The following is a 16480-nucleotide window of genomic DNA, read 5'->3' on the forward strand; positions in this document are numbered from 1 at the left end:
ATGCTACAGCACCTCATTGTCAAGCCACAAAGAATTGTAGCTGCAAGAAGAAGCTAGTGCAAACCCATGGTGGCGCATCATCCAAGGGAGAGAGCCCGCAGATTTTCCAACGTGGCTCTTGATGGTCATGGCCGTGGAGAGGCGGACTGTCCTCTTCCCATACACTGGCAGGAAGCCCTCGCCACAAACCTCGCAAACGCTCTGGCAGGAGATAGCCGTCCATGTCACGGCCAGCACTGTGGTGCCAAGGTTGGCCATCCAGTGCCGAAAGAAGTGTAATTATCTTACTCAGCTGGTCAAGGTGAGTGAAGGCTTAAGCAAATGCCATATTCTACCACCTACACCACAAGCCCCACACACTACTCAATGGACCACACCCCCAGCACTCACCTACCAACAATCTCTAGCTATCACCACTCATACCTCACAATCAGAGCTTCACTTCACCCTCACAACCTGACCACTGCTGCAACACTCACACCCACATCTCACACCTTGCACACACTGACAGCTATTCAACTATGGAAGGCACATTACCCAAACACATTGCACCACACTCGCTCACACACTTCTCTTTCTCTTGCAGGCGCATAACAGGAGGGAGCGGCAGCAGACAGGCGGGGGGCAAGCTGCCATCCAGGACCTCAGCCAGTTGGAGGAGAGAGTGCTGGACATCATTGGGCAGCAGATCATAGAGGCCATGGCAACCGGCGAGGTTGAAGCCCTTGGAGACAACGATGGTATGCTCATTCCTAATCCTCCTTCTCACATCTCACTTCCCCCTCGTCCTACAATCTCTTCACATTTTTAAGCTGCTGATGCCGTATGCATGAATGTCTTGCTCCCCCCCTCCCCCCACCATAACCTGACTCTTGTGTCTTTCTGCTTTCAGATAATCAATAACAAGCACCCGAGCAGCCTGTCACCGAGGCGATGCGCGAAAGCGAAGGGGGAGAAGAAGAAGCCGACACAGCATCACTGCATCTGTCACTCACAGACACCAGCTCAGAAACTGGCATTACGTGTACTTTAGAGGCTAGTGTAGTAGCGGGATCTGCACAGGGTGAGGCACCAGGTACGAGTGGGCTGCAGCAAGGTCAGGGGGAAAGGGTAGCTCGGGGGCCAGCTCTCCGGTGGGCGAGTTCTGCTGCACAGGACTCAGATGAGGACCTTGATGGGGCGGCCTTCAGAAGAAGGGTGATGGGCATGCAGACCGAATTGCTAGGTGCAATGGCAAGCCTGCCAGAGAACCTCTTGGCAATGTCAAGGAGCATGGAGGTGTCCAGCTCCAACATTGCACAGGGTTCTGCGCAGAGCTTGGAGCCCTGGATTTCTAGGCTGTAAATGATGTAAGACTCCTGAAGAGGCCGTGTCGACCCAGACATGATGCTGCGTGTGATGGGTGATGTCGCGGCTGCCATTGCAGCACAGGCAGAAGCGACACACCGTCTTAGTGCGGCAGACCAGAGCCTCAGTGACCTCCCGGATGTAGCGATGGACGACAAATTGTGAAATGTTAGCTATGTCTCCTGCTGCAGGTTGGAAGGATCCGCTGGTGAAGACGTTGAGTGCCATGGTGACCTTGAGGGCCACTGGGAGAGCCATGTTTGCCCTGCTCTGAGGCTGCAGGTCTGTATGCAGGAGTTGGCAAAGTTCTGTGACCACATCCTTGGTGAAGCGGTGCCATCTAATACACTGCTCCTCGCTTAAATGGATATAAGAGAAGTGGTCTCGGAAGACCGTAGGTGGGTAAGACCTCCTGTTGAGAGCCCTCCTCCTCCTTCCTCTGTACACATCTTCTCGTCTTCTTCACTGCCCCCGCTCCCTCTCCTGAAGATACTCGAGCACAAGGGGGACTGCCAGTAGAGCCCCCATGACTGTGAGCAAGTGTTGTGAGCAGAAGCCTTTAAATAAGAATGAAGCCGTTCTCCACTTGCAACAAAACTCCCTGTTATCTTAGAACCTTAAAAGAAGTTAATAAAAGCTGCTGGAATTGCAGAAAGCTGCACAGAGCCAGTCACACTGCAGAAACATGGCAGGTGCAAGTTGTTGCTGATGTTCCCTTTAAATACCACTGCTGGAGCCTTCTTCCTGCTTCTCACTGCTTGTTCAGCTGGTCACTCTTAAGGCATGCCGGTAACTTGAACAGCGAACTCCAAACTCGCAGATTGGGTGTCAAGTGAACGTTGCATGCTCACTGACATCACGAGCTGCATCACCTCCATAATTTTAGCAACCATTGATATCGGCAGCACTGCCGGCCATCCAAAAACGGCGGCCGCTGCGTGACCCACCGGCAGCTGGTGGAAAAGCGGTGGCTGCCATTTTTTCAGCCGAATCTAGCAGTAACGGGTGGCGATAAAACTCCCAATTTCTAGGGCAAAGTCTGCAAACACAACAATTCTAGTGCTACTACAAACACAAAAGCAAAATACTGCAGATGCTGGAAATTGAAATAAAAACAGAAAATGCTGGAAATACTCAGCAGGACAGGCAGTATCTGTGGAGGGAGAAACCATACCAGTGCTACCATACTTTTATTGTCAACCCATTCTGTGTGTGTCCCTAGTGCTTTCCCTTCGTGCCGCTTTGTTAAGTATGAACTCTTAACCTTGATCCAGAACGTCTTCTAGGTGCTATAAGTGGCAGGAGTCTGTGAGATAGCTCACTGCTGTGTGTCAAGAGGAACCTTTTGGGACTGAGGTGACCTTCATCTCACAACAGCTGAGCCCTGGGGTGGAGCTGCTGCAGGCTGGACTTACGCTGCTGCATGGTAGCTTGGCCCGTCATCCTTTCTACCAAATGTGCAGGCATCAGAGGGACCTGGTAGGAATGTGCACACATCCTGCTAGCCTGAGAGACAGCATCATCTTCTATGTGTCTTCTGCCCATGCCCCTAGTAAGAGGTATTAACTCTTCACAGCCAATGATCTACAGGGACGCAGACGTAATGGTCCTTATGAGATCAATGAAGCACTGTGTGATGCTCATTTTTAACTGCCAAGTCTATCCAAAGCAAAATGGACAGTCCTTTCTAATTTGGCACCCCAGACTTCCTTGGCAACAGTCTGAGCATCCATGTAGGAATTTAGATGCTGAATTGTTGAGTATATTCAAGGCTGAGATCGATAGATTTTTGGATTCTAGGGGAATCAAGGGATATGGAGATCAGGTGGGAAAGTGGAGTTGAGGTTGATGCTCAGCCATGATCTTTTTGAATGGTGGAGCAGGCTCAAGGGGCCGTATGGACTGCTCCTATTCCTAATTCTTATGACTGACCTTCATTGTCGCTGGGTCAAAATTCTGGAACTCCCTCCCTAACAGCACTATGGGAGTACCTTCACCACACGGACGGTAGCCTCTGCTGCAAATGTGCCTGGAGCTGTCACATGCTCCATTTTGGACTGCAATGCTGTTAAATGGCCCACCAATGGGCTGCTGGGGTCTTCTCTATCCAAGCCATCCTCTGTAGCACACCAATGCACTGACACTTGATGCTCTACTAGCATAATTCTTTGAACTGCAAGGCTTATGAGCTGGAGATCTCTGGCTCTTCAGCCAGTAGGGAATATCTCCTGACCCTCTAACCGACATCTTCCTGCTCATGTGGCCATCACCAGCTGCTCCTGCTCATTCCGTCTCTGTACATGTCACCAAGTGCAATCCCCTCTTCCTTATGCTCTACGTCCTGCAGGGAGCATGTCTCTGGGCTGGTACTTGGGAGGGAGAGGGCATGTATGGGTGGGTTCTGCAAAGTGTTACTAAATGCTGAGAGTCCTGCTTCTTGGTCTTCTACCACCATCCAAGTACCATGCAAAAGTTTCTCACCGAGATATCTTCACAGCTCTCCTCCCTCAGCCTCTGCACCGAGTGACTTCTCTTCCTTAGTGATTTCAAACTCCATCTCAACTCATCATGTCCTCTCTCTCCTCTAAGATCGCTGTCCTCCTATCCTCCCTTAATCTCTCCCTCCATATAAACTTGCCTACCCATAGTCACAGCCACCCCCTCAATCTTTCCATGTCAGATGGCCTCTCTACTCCAATCATGTCAATCATAGATAAATGTAAAAAGTCACACAACACCAGGTTATAGTCCAACAGCTTTATTTGAAATCACAAGCTTTCGGAGCGCTGCTCCTTCTTCAGGTGAAGTGGAGAAATGCATAAAGACACAGCTTATATAGTCACATTCTCCAAGGTGGCCTTCGAGACACACGACAACGCAAAATCGTCGAGCAGAAACTGATAGCCAAGTTCCGCACCCATGAGGACGGCCTCAACAGAGATCTTGGGTTCATGTCACGCTACATGTAACCCCACCTGATGCAGGGTCACCCAGACTCGAGTCGACATTGGCTTGTTCTCTCTACACGGATGCAGCCGGACCTGCTGTGATTTCCAGCCAAAAAAAAAAAAAAAAAAAAAAAAATGTTTTTTGTCTTTTTTTGTTTTTCATACAGACCCCAGCATCTGCAATATTTGACCCCTTGTGACCCCACCTCATTGTTCTTTGATGTAATGTTTCCCTGACTGACCTGTTTGGACACCATTCACACCTTTGACTGCTGTGATTATCTCTCTGCCGAGGTGTGATAAATGGCAGTTGGAAAGGTTACCTGTAAACATCTGACATGATTCTCTGACTATATAAGCTGTGTCTTTATGCATTTCTCCACTTCACCTGAAGAAGGAGCAGCGCTCCGAAAGCTTGTGATTTCAAATAAAGCTGTTGGACTATAACCTGGTGTTGTGTGACTTTTTACATTTGTCCACCCCAGTCCAACTCCGGCATCTCCACACAATCACAGATAAGGCCATCTCTGATCACTTCCTTGTATCCCTCTCCCCTCACATCGCCCCTTGCCTTCCCAACCCCACATCCTTCTGTGTCCGCCCCTGGAAGAAACTCTCCCCAAGTTACTTACAACTGCACTTTCAAATTCTCAACTGTCCAGCCTTTGGCCCTCCATTCACCACAACAGTTCTGCAGCTACCGATCTGCTCAACTAGATCCTCACCTCCACCTTTGATGCCCTGGTCCCCATTAAAACCATTACTCTCTCTCACCCTGGTCATTCCCCCATCTCCATTCCCTTAAATCCAAGGGACGCAGACTTGAACATTTATGGTGGACCACTGGTTTAGCCATTCATTACCAGAAGGGTCCTCAACCCGAAACGTTGACTGTGTTTCTCTCTTCTCGATGTTGCCTGACCTGTTGAGTGTTTCCAGCATTTTCTGTTGTTATTTCAGATTTCTAGCATCTGCAGTATTTTGCTGTTGCATTACCAGATCTGGTTGGACCACATAAAGCACTATCGGGTCCTGCTCTCCTCTGCCAAAACTGTTCACTATTCCAGGATGATCCTGGAATGCAAAGACAACCCCCAGCTTCTCTTCTCCACTACAAGCCATCTTCTTAAACCCCCCTCCCCTGCCCCCACCATCCTCACCTCCAACAAGTGCGAGCAGCTCATGGACTTCTTTATCACTAACATTGAGACCATCTATTCAGCTGCCACTGCCGCTTCCCTCCCTTCCCCTAGCCCACCAAGCCAAACATCCGCTAAGGATCCCCCCTGCACTAACCTGGAACTTTGATCTTTCTCTAGTTTCTTTCCTATCTCCCTTCATGCCCTTTCCGAGCTCACATAAGAAATAGGAGCAGGAGTAGGTCATTTGGCCCTTCGAGCCATTCAATAAGATCATGGCTGATCTTCTACTTCAACTCCACTTTCCTGCATTATCCCCATAGCCCTTGATTCCCTTAATATTCAAAAATCTATCAATCTCTGTCTTGAATATACTCAACGACTGAGCCTCCACAGCCCTCTGGGGTAGAGAATTCCAAAGATTCACCAACCTCTGAGTGAACAAATTTCTCCTCATCTCAGTCCTAAATGACTGACCCCTTATTGTGAGACTGCGACCCCTGGTTATAGACTCCCCAGCCAGGGGAAACATTCTCCCTGCAACTACCCTGTCAAGCCCTGTAAGAATTTTGTATGTTTCAATGAGATCACCTCTCATTCTTCTGAACTCTAGAGAATATAGGTCTAGCCTACTCAATCTCTCCTCATTGGACAATCCCCCCATCCCAGGAACCAGTCTGGTGAACCTTCGTTGCACTCCCTCTATGGCAAGTATATCCTAATGAGACCAAAACTGTACATAATACTCCAGGTGTGGTCTCACCAAGGCCCTATATAATTGCAGTAAGATGTCTTTACTCTTATACTCAAATCCTCTTGTAATAAAGGCCAACATACCATTTGCTTTCCTAATTGCTTGCTGTTACCTACATGTCCCTCTGAACACCAACATTTCCAAATTTCTCACCATTTAAAACATACTCTGCTTTTCTATTTTTCCTACCAAAGTGGATAATGTCACATTTCTCCACATTATATTCCATTTGCCATGTTCTTGCCCACTCACATAGCCTGTCTATATCCCCTTGAAGCCTCCTTGCATCCTCCTCACAAATTACATTCCCACCCAGCTTTGTATCATCAGCAAACGTGGATATATTACATTTGGTCCCCTTATCCAAATCATTGATGTAGATTGTGAATAGCCGAGGCCCAAGCACTGATCCTTACGGTACCCCACTAGTTACAGCCTGCCAACCCAAAAATGACCCGTTTATTCCTACTCTCTGTTTTCTGTCCGTTAACCAATCCTCAATCCATGCTAGTATATTGCCCCCAATCCCATGAGCCCTAATTTTGTTTAATAACCTTGTCCATCAGATCTCCCTCCTTTTCCCTCAACCCTATTCCCACTAAACTGCTGACCACCCAACTTCCGTTCCTGGCCCCCATGTTAGCTGATTTTGTTAATGGTTCTCTCTCCTCGGGTACTGTCCCTCTCTCCTTCAAATCTGCTGCAATCACCCCCCTGCTCAAAAAACCCACTATTGACCCCTCTGTCCCTTTTTTTTATTCGTTCATGGGATGTGGGCATCGCTAGCAAGGCCACCATTTGTTGCCCATCCCTAACTGCTCTTGAGAAGGTGGTGGTGAGACGCCTTCTTGAACCACTGCAGTTCGTGTGGTGAAGGTACTCCCATAGTGCTGTTAGGGAGGGAGTTCCAGGATTTTGACCCAACGACAATATATTCCCAAGTCAGAATGGTGTGTGAGTGGGAGGGGATGGTGTTCCCATGCTCCTGCTGCCCTTGTCCTTCTAGGTGATAGAGGTCGTGGGTTTGGGAGTTGCTGCAGTGCATCTTGTAGATGGTACACAGTGCAGCTGATGGTGCAATGGTGTGGGAGGGAGTGAATGGTTAAGGTGGTGGATGGGGTGCCAATCAAGCAGGCTGCTTTGTCCTGGATGGGGTCAAGCTTCTTGAGCGTTGTTGGAGTTGCACTCATCCAGGCAAGTGCAGAGTATTCCATCACACTCCTGACTTGTGCCTTGTAGATGATGGAAAGGCTTTGGGAAGTCAGGAGGTGAGACACTTGCTGCAGAATACCCAGCCTTTGACCTGCTCTTGTAGTATTTATGTGGCTGGTTCAGTTAAGTTTCTGGTCATTGGTGATCCCCAGGATGTTGATGCTGTCGAATGTCAAGGGCCAGTGGTTAGACTCTCTTGTTGGAGATGGTCATTGTCTGGCACTCAGCCCAAACCTGAATGTCGTCCAGGTCTTGCTGCATACGCTGTTTCGTTATCTGAGGATTTGCAAATGGAACTGTGCAATCATCAGTGAACATCCCCACTTCTGACGGAGGGAAGGTCATTGATGAAGCAGCTGAAGATGGTTGGGCCAAGGACACTGCCCTGAGGAACTTCTACAGCGACGTCCTAGGGCTGAGATGATTAGCCTACAACAACCACAACCATCTTCCTTTGTGCTAGGTATGATTTCAGCCCTGATTCCCATTGACCTCAATTTTACTCGATGCCATACTCGGTCAAATGTCAAATTGATGTCAAGGGTTGTCACTTTCACCTCACCTCTAGAATTCAGCTCCTTTGCCCATATTTGGACCAACGCTGCTAGGTCAATGCCAGGTGGTCCATCCATTTTTTTCCTAGTATAGTTCTTCGTAGTCAACCACATTACTGTGGGTCTGGAGTCACATATAAGCCAGACCAGGTAAGCATGGCAGATTTCCTTCCCACAGGGCATTAGTGAACCAGATGGGCTTTTATGACAATCGGGTAGTTTCATGGTCACCATTACTGATACTAGCTTTTTAATTTCCAGATTTATTTAATTAACTGAATTTAAATTCCTCAGTTGCCATGGTGAAATTTGAACTCATGTTCCACAGATCATTAGTGCAGGCCTCTGGATTACTAGTCCAGCAACATTACCATAATGCTACCGTACCCTCCTTTCAAACTATTGCCCCCATCTCCAACCTCCCTTTCCTCTCCAAAGTCCTTGAATGTGTTGTTCTCTCCCAAATACATGCCAATCTTTCCCGCAACTCCATGTTTCACATCCTCCAATCAGGTTTCTGCACCGTCACAGCATTGAAACGGCCCTTATCAAAGTCACAAGTAACAGCCTGCGTGACCGCGACCATGATAAACTATCCCTCTTCATCCTTCTTGACCTGTCTGCAGCCTTTGACACGGTTGACCAAAACATCCTCCCCCAACACCTCTTCTCCGTCGTCCAGCTGGGTGGGATTGCCTCCATTTTTACCTATCCAGTCGTAGCTAGAGAATCACCTGCGGCTTCTCTTCCCGCTCTCGCGTTGTTACCTCTGGAGCAATGTTCTCTCTAAGCTGCACTATGTTTTGCGCGGCCTGTTTCTTTCAATACACGGTCCCTTTAAATTTCTGTGCCAGCGCGATACTTCCAATGGCAAAGCTTGTGAGCGGCCTGCGCGGGACCTTTCAGATTACTGCGCGGCCACGCACATGCGCAGCTCAGAGGGAACATTGCTCTGGAGTCCCCCAAGGAACTATCCTTGGCCCCCTCTTATTTCTCATCTACATGCTGCCCCTCAGTGACATCATCTGGAAACACGTCAGGTTCCATATGTACGCTGATGACAACACAGCTCTACCTCACTGCCACCTCTCTTGACTCCTCCATTGCCTTTGATTTGTCACATTGCTTATCAGAGATCCAGTATTGGATGAGCAGAAATTTCCTCCAATTAAATATTGGGAAGACTGAAGCTATTGTCTTTGGTCCTTGCCAGAAAATCCGTTCTCTGGGCATGGACTCCATCCCTCTCGCTGGCCACTGTCTGAGGCTGAACCAGGCTGCTCTCAACCTAAGCGTTCTATTTGACCCTGAGATGAGCTTCCTCTCCATCACCAAGATTGCCTACTTCCACCTCCGTAACATCGCCTGTCTCCACCCCTGCCTCAACTCACCTGCTGCCGAAACCCTCATCTGTGCATTTGTTACTTCTAGACTTGACTATTCCAATGCTCTCCTGGCCGGCCTTCCATCTTGCACTCAACGTAAACTTGAGCTCATTTAAAACTCTGCTGCCCGTATTCTAACTCACACCAAGTCCTGTTCACCCTCGCTGACCTACATTGACTCCCGGTTAAGCAACGCCTCTATTTTAAAATTTGGATCCTTGTTTTCAAATCCCTCCGTAAGCTTGCCCCTCCCTATCTCTGTAGCCTCCTCTAGCCCTACAAGCCTCTGATCTCTGCATTGCTCCAATTCTGGTTTCTTGTGCATCCACTATTTTCTTTGCTCCACCATTGGCGGTTGTGTCTTCAGCTGCGTAGGCCCTAAGCTCTGGAATTCCCTCCCTAAACCTCTCCCCCACCCTTTATGGCCTACCTCTTTGAATCCTGTCATAATAGCTCCTTATGTGATTTGATGTCAAATTTTGTTTGATAACATTCCTGTGAAGCATAGAAGATAGGAGCAGGAGTAGGCCATTCGGCCCCTCGAGCCTGCTCCGCCATTCAATGCGATCATGACTGATCATCCAATTTCAGTACCCGGTCCCTGCTTTCTCCCCATACCCCTTGATCCCTTTAGCCTTAAGAAATATATCTAACTCCTTCTTGAATATATTTAATGAATTGGCCTCTACTGCCTTCTGTGGTAGAGAATTCCACAGGTTCACCACTCTCTGGGTGAAGAAGTTCCTCCTCATTTCTGTCCTAAATGGCCTACCCCTTATCCTTAGACTGTGACCCCTGGTTCTGGACTCCCCAACCATCGGGAACATCCTTTCTGCATCTAGTCTGTCCAGTCCTGTCAGAATTTTATAAGTTTCAATGAGATCCCCTCTCATTCTTCTAAACTCCAGCGAGTACAAGCCCAATCATCCCAATCTCTCCTCATACGTCATTCCTGCCATCCCAGGTATCAGCCTGGTGAATCTTCGCTGAACTCCTTCCATGGCAAGAACATCCTTCCTCAGATAAGGCGACCAAAACTGCACACAATACTCAAGGTGTGGTCTCACCAAGGCCCTGTACAACTGCAGCAAGACATCCTTGTTCCTGTACTCAAACCCTCTCGCTACGAAGGCCAACATACCATTTGCCTTCTTAACCGCCTGCTGCACCTGCATGCTTACCTTCAGCGACTGGTGCACAAGGACACCCAGGTCTCGTTGCACTTCCCCTTCTCCCAACCTATTGCCATTCAGATAATAATCTGCCTTCCTGTTTTTGCCACCAAAGTGGATAACCTCACATTTATCCACATTATATTGCATCTGCTATGCTTTTGCCCAATCACCCAACCTGTCCAAATCATCCTGGAGTTTCTCAGCCTCCTCCTCACAGCACACACGCCCACCCAGCTTTGTGTCGTCTGCAAATTTGGAGATATTACATCTAGTTCCCTTGTCTAGATCATTAATATATATTGTGAATAGCTGGGGTCCAAGGACCAAGAAGCTCCTTGGGACGTTAGGAATAGGAAGGGAACAGGAATATAATGATGAACCTTCAGCTGGCATATACTCTCCTACTTCCCCATCGCCAATTCTCAATGGCCTCCTTCTCCAAGATTTCCAGCATATCCTCTAGAAGTGTTTTATTATTTTTATTTGTGCTTAGTATGTTGGCAACACTGGCAAGGTATTCCTTGCTGCCCTGGAGTCATGTATAGGCCAGACTGGGTAGGAGTAACAGGTTTCCTTCGCTGAAGGACATTAATGAACCAGTTAAATTTTTGTGAAAATCTGGTCAGTTTTCTAGTGCCATCCCACAAATTATTAGATTTATTGTATTCAATTTCATAACTTACCATGATGAGATTTGAACTCACGAGTTCTGGGTTATTAGTTCAGCACCATAATCACTGTATCACCATGTCCCCTGCTCAGGGGGGCACTTAGCTGAATGACAAATTAGTAACTTGCAGTTATATTGTGCCTTTATAATATAATAAAGCCTCACAGGGTGATTCAGACAATAGAAAGGCCAAGCAGTGATAAAAGATTTAATGGTGGTGACTGAAGCCATGGTCAAAGGGACAGGTACCTAAAAACAGCAATTGATGTGAACTGTAGCTAAATTCTCCAATGGTCCAGTTATACTGCATTTATGGTGGTCGTCGTCGAACGTGTCTTCATACTGTTCCCTTTGGGCAACTGTATGAAGTGGTGGAAGGATTTCTGGCCGCGATTAACGCTCCTTCCATGACCGTAACCATCTTTGTACCAGCCATTAGGGTGGTTAGTCCTATGGCGGGAGGGTTTTACGGGCTCCCACAACCCATACGAAGGGGGGGGGGGGGGCACCCACACCCACGGATGCAAGTATCCCACTGGATGTCAACCCAGAATTTAGAGCCGGAGCTCCGACTCCACTTGCCGGGACTGTCTGGAGCGGGGTTCGAAACCCTACGCCTTCTGGCTCAGCGGCGGGAATGCTACCGCTATGCCAAAGGCCCACTCCATTTATGGTGGTAGAGGGGCATCATCGTTTGGACTCCACCTACAACCAACAGACAGTGAAATGGGTGCAAATAGTGAGAACATTTGAAAGAGATGATCCTATAGTGCTCACACTGCATTAGCTCTAACCTTAGCTATTGTCCATCTTAATTCATAGCTGACTATCCCTCCAGCTCTCAGTCTAATTATGGAAATTTTGCTTGTAGTCAGAAGTCAGATAACAGAGCTCTGGGCATTCTATCGCTACAGATGGGACAAAAACATGACAGCCTGCTATTGGGCTCTGGGGTCTAATAGTTAAAGAGCACATTTGCTGCATCTCTTTCACATATTTGGTATCAACATTTGAGAATGATTTCCTACGTGTGCTATTTGTAACAAACATTCTTTCTAAACAGGTTTACTGTTTCATTGTACATAACAGAGAGGAAAGCTTCCTGCATCCTTACCTTTGAGTGGTCATGGAGAGGGTATATTGGTGCTGGAGTACAACTGAAAGGTAGGCAAGCAAAAATGGTAAGATTGCTGTGACCTTGTAACAAAGAGCACATGGGGAAATATCACTCCCAACCTTGGCACTAAAATGCACAAAAGACATACAGATACCGTCATAATCCTTGAATCATTATAAAAGTTCATGCATTTTTATAGTTCCTGGACTGATTAAGTGAATAGCAAACACATAGGCGCTAAATTTGGCTCCTTATCGTTCGGTTTTAGGAAGCTATGGGTGCCGATTCGGGTCCAAAATGATATCCAAGGAGTGCGTGCACACTTCTGGTGAAGGCTGTGCCGGATGCCATTTTGGGTAAGTCATTAGCGCAGGCACTGGGAGCATGCACCAGAAGTATACAGAGTACGCAGATCGTGATGTCAATCAGCGTGCAACGTTGATTTGACGCCAGGGCTGCCATTTTCAACTTCAACGCTGGAGGTAATGCCCTCTCTTAGCTTCACATGTGTTCAGCAACAGGAACCCCCACCAGCGCTACTTAAAAGGATCATCACCTGCTTTCATGTTAGTTGCTGATTGATTTCTACTGGCTTTTGGTGAGTTTTTAGAGGAATTTCTTGGTTTAGTGTCTTATTTGAAGTTGAAGTGTCCAAGAAGTGGTGTGGCAGGTTACTTCAAGGATTCTGCTCAGACCAGTTGTTTCTAGACATGGGTGCTGTAGATTGTATCCCGCTTGGCCTGCGGAATAACAGTATCAGCAGAGGTGACACAGAGGAGGACAAGCTGCTCGAAGACAGAGGGGTAGGAGAAGAACTCTCAGGAGGCCATAGCCACACACGGTCTTCAGGGAGCAAATCTCCTACCACAACCTCAGCGAGGAACAGTGCATCCGAGTCCTGTGCAGCAGAATTCATGTGCTACCCTTCCCACCTGTGCTGGCTACTACCCATTCATGTCTGGTGACTCACCTTGTGCACATCCCACCTGTATGCTACCCTCTAAAGTACGCAGTGTCACTATATAAGCTGGTGGCTGCGAGTGTGAAATTGAGTGACGGTGCTGTGTTTTCAGCATCACTGCCTTCCTCCTTTTGCAGTTCCTGCTCCTCCACCACTGCCTGGCCAGGTTGGAGTTCTTGGCTATCTGAAAGGACAAAGGCACAAGGGCAGGGTTGTGGTTGGCTGGGGAGTAGGAAAGCAAGAGGTGCATGTGTACACCATCTGCAGCTTGTAAATGAAGAGATTGTGGGATGAGGGGGAAGTGGGATGTAGAAAGAGGACTAGGTATGAGGATACCATCATTTTGTAGCTTTTCCGCCGTTCACCGTTCATGGTTTCAGCGATGGTGGCTCCAATGATCTCCAGCACCGTCTTCTCCATGGGGGTTGGGTCATGTAGCCCCTACTATCTACGGTTATGTGTCATCTTGTCCTGAGGGGGCAGTGTGTAAGTGAATGTATGTGCAATGTATTTGTGCAATATACCTGTCATGGTTGAATAGCTGGCAGTGGGTGCAAGCTGTGAGATGTAGCTGTGAGATGTAACTGTGAGGCTTGCAGCAGTGCTACTTGCGTGAGGGTGAGTTAAAGCTATGAATGTGAAGGCTGAGTCATGATTAACAGACATGGTTGGTAGGTAAGTGATGGGGATGTAGTGCATTGAGCAGTGTCTGAGGCTAGTGGGTCAGTTGTAAGGATATGGCATTTGAATTTGAATTGACTTGAGCACTTGTGCGAGGTCATTGAACTTCTTGCAGCAGTGCATCCGGGACCTCGGGGCTACACTGCTGGCATTGACCACAACAGCTATCTACTCCCACTGCCTTTCCCGCATTTAGGTGGAGGGCCTCCTGGGTCCCTATGTAAGAAGCCACACACCAGGTTACAGTCCAACAGTTTTATTTGAAATCACAAGCTTTCGGAGCGCTGCTCCTTCGTCAGGTGAAGTGGAGAGATGCATAAAGACACAGCTTATATAGTCAGAGAATAATGCCAGATGATTACAGGTAATCGTTCTAATTGCCATTTGTCGCACCTCAGCAGAGATAATCACAGCGATCAAAGGTGTGAATGGTGTCCAAACAGGTTAGTCAGGAAAACATTACATCAAAGAACAATGAGGTGGGGTCACAAGGGGGTCAAATGTTGCAGAAACTGATAGCCAAGATCCGCACTCATGAGGACGGCCTCAACCGCGATCTTGGGTTCATGTCACGCTACATGTAACCCCACCTGACGTAGGGTCACCCAGACTCGAGTCGTCTTCGGCTTGTTCTCTCTTCACAGATGCGGCCGGACCTGCTGCGATTTCCAGCAAAAAAAAAGTTTTGCGGTCCGTTTTTTGTTTTTCATACAGACCCCAGCATCTGCAACATTTGACCCCCACCTCATTGTTCTTTGATGTAATGTTTCCCTGACTAACCTGTTTGGACACCATTCACACCTTTGATCGCTGTGATTATCTCTCCGCCGAGATGCGACAAATGGCAGTTAGAAAGATTACCTATAATCATCTGGCATTATTCTCTGACTATATAAGCTGTGTCTTTATGCATCTCTCCACTTCACCTGACGAAGGAGCAGCGCTCCGAAAGCTTGTGATTTCAAATAAAACTGTTGGACTAGAACCTGGTGTTGTGTGACTTCTTACATTTGTCCACCCCAGTCCAACTCTGGCATCTCCACACCATGGGTCCCTATGGGAATAGGACCTCTCTCCTCCTGCACCACTATGCGAACAGGACACCTCTCCTCCTGCACCAAGACCTCCAGTGCTGCATCAGAGAACCTTGGAGCACGCTCTCTCCCCTGTTGTGCCATCAGTACTTCTGCCTGATTAGTCTCTGTTCCCCAGCCAGTTGAATCACCTGCTGTAGCCAGAAATAGACTCCCTTTTAAGAGTTGCAGACTGGCTTTAAGAACTGCAGGCTGGCTTTAATTGGTGCTAGCCTCGCATGAACTTGGACCCCCTGCTGAGTATGCAGCGACTCAGCAGCGTGTTTAGTGCAGGGCTGCACGGCCCAATCATTCTAATTAGCAGGCAGCACAAAGTTTGCATGTGCCTGTATTACTTTGAACGGGCTCGGGTTGATCCTGCATCGCGATCCCGGTGCGAAGTTTTAGCCCACAGAATCTATCAATAGGCACAAGGCTAATTCCTTAATATTTAGAACACGAGCATCAGGATCCTTACTGAACTGGGATATTGCTCTGCTTTAATATTTAAAATTCTCCAATGTCTATCACTAGTTACAGGGAGGAACAATTTCTACACTGCATGCACATTACTATTATTGGATACATAAAATATACAGCACAAAAATAGGCCTTTCAACCCAACTCGTCTGTGCTGGTGTTTATATGCTACACGAGTCTCCTCCCATTCCGTCTGCCTCATCGCAGCCTTTCAGCATATCTTTCTATTCCCTTTTCTCTCATGTATTCATCTAGTTTCCTGATTAAAGCACCAAAGCTATTTGCTGCAACCATTTCTTGTGGTAGTGAGTTCCACATTTTAACCACTCTGAGTAAACAAAGTTCTCATTTTCCTATTGGATTTATTAGTGTAACTCATATTTATGGCCCCGAGTTTTGGATTTACCCACAAGTACATAAAAAAGGAGCAGGAGTAGGCCATTCAAGCCTACTTCACCATTCAATAAGTTCATGGCTGATCTACCTCAACTCCACCTTCCCGCCCTATCCCCAAGTCCCTTGATGCCCTTAGTATCCAAAACTCTATCGATCTCTGTCTTGAATATACTCAATGGCTGAGCATCCACAGCTCTCTGGGGTAGAGAATTCCAAAGATTCACAACCCTCTGAGTGAAGAAATTTCTCATCTCAGTCCTAAATGGCCGACCCCTTATTCGGAGACTGTAGCCCCTCGCTCCAGAATCTCCAGCCAGGGGAATTATCCTCCCAGCATTTACCCTGTCAAGCCCCTAAGAATTTTGTATGTTTCAATGAGATCACCTCTCATTTTTCTAAACTCGAGAATACAGGCCTCGTCTACTCAATCTCTCCTCATAGAACAATCCCCCCAACCCAGGAATCAGTCTAGTGAACCTTCGTTGTACTCCCTCTAAGGCAAGTATAGCCTTCCTTCAGTAAGACCAAAACTGTACACAGTACTCCAGGTGTGGTCTCACTAAGGCCCTATATAATTACAGTAAGACT

This window comes from Somniosus microcephalus, chromosome 2, assembly GCF_052327205.1.
Source record: "Somniosus microcephalus isolate GS21.2 chromosome 2, FLI_Smic_1.0, whole genome shotgun sequence".
NCBI classification, from domain to species: Eukaryota; Metazoa; Chordata; class Chondrichthyes; order Squaliformes; family Somniosidae; genus Somniosus; species Somniosus microcephalus.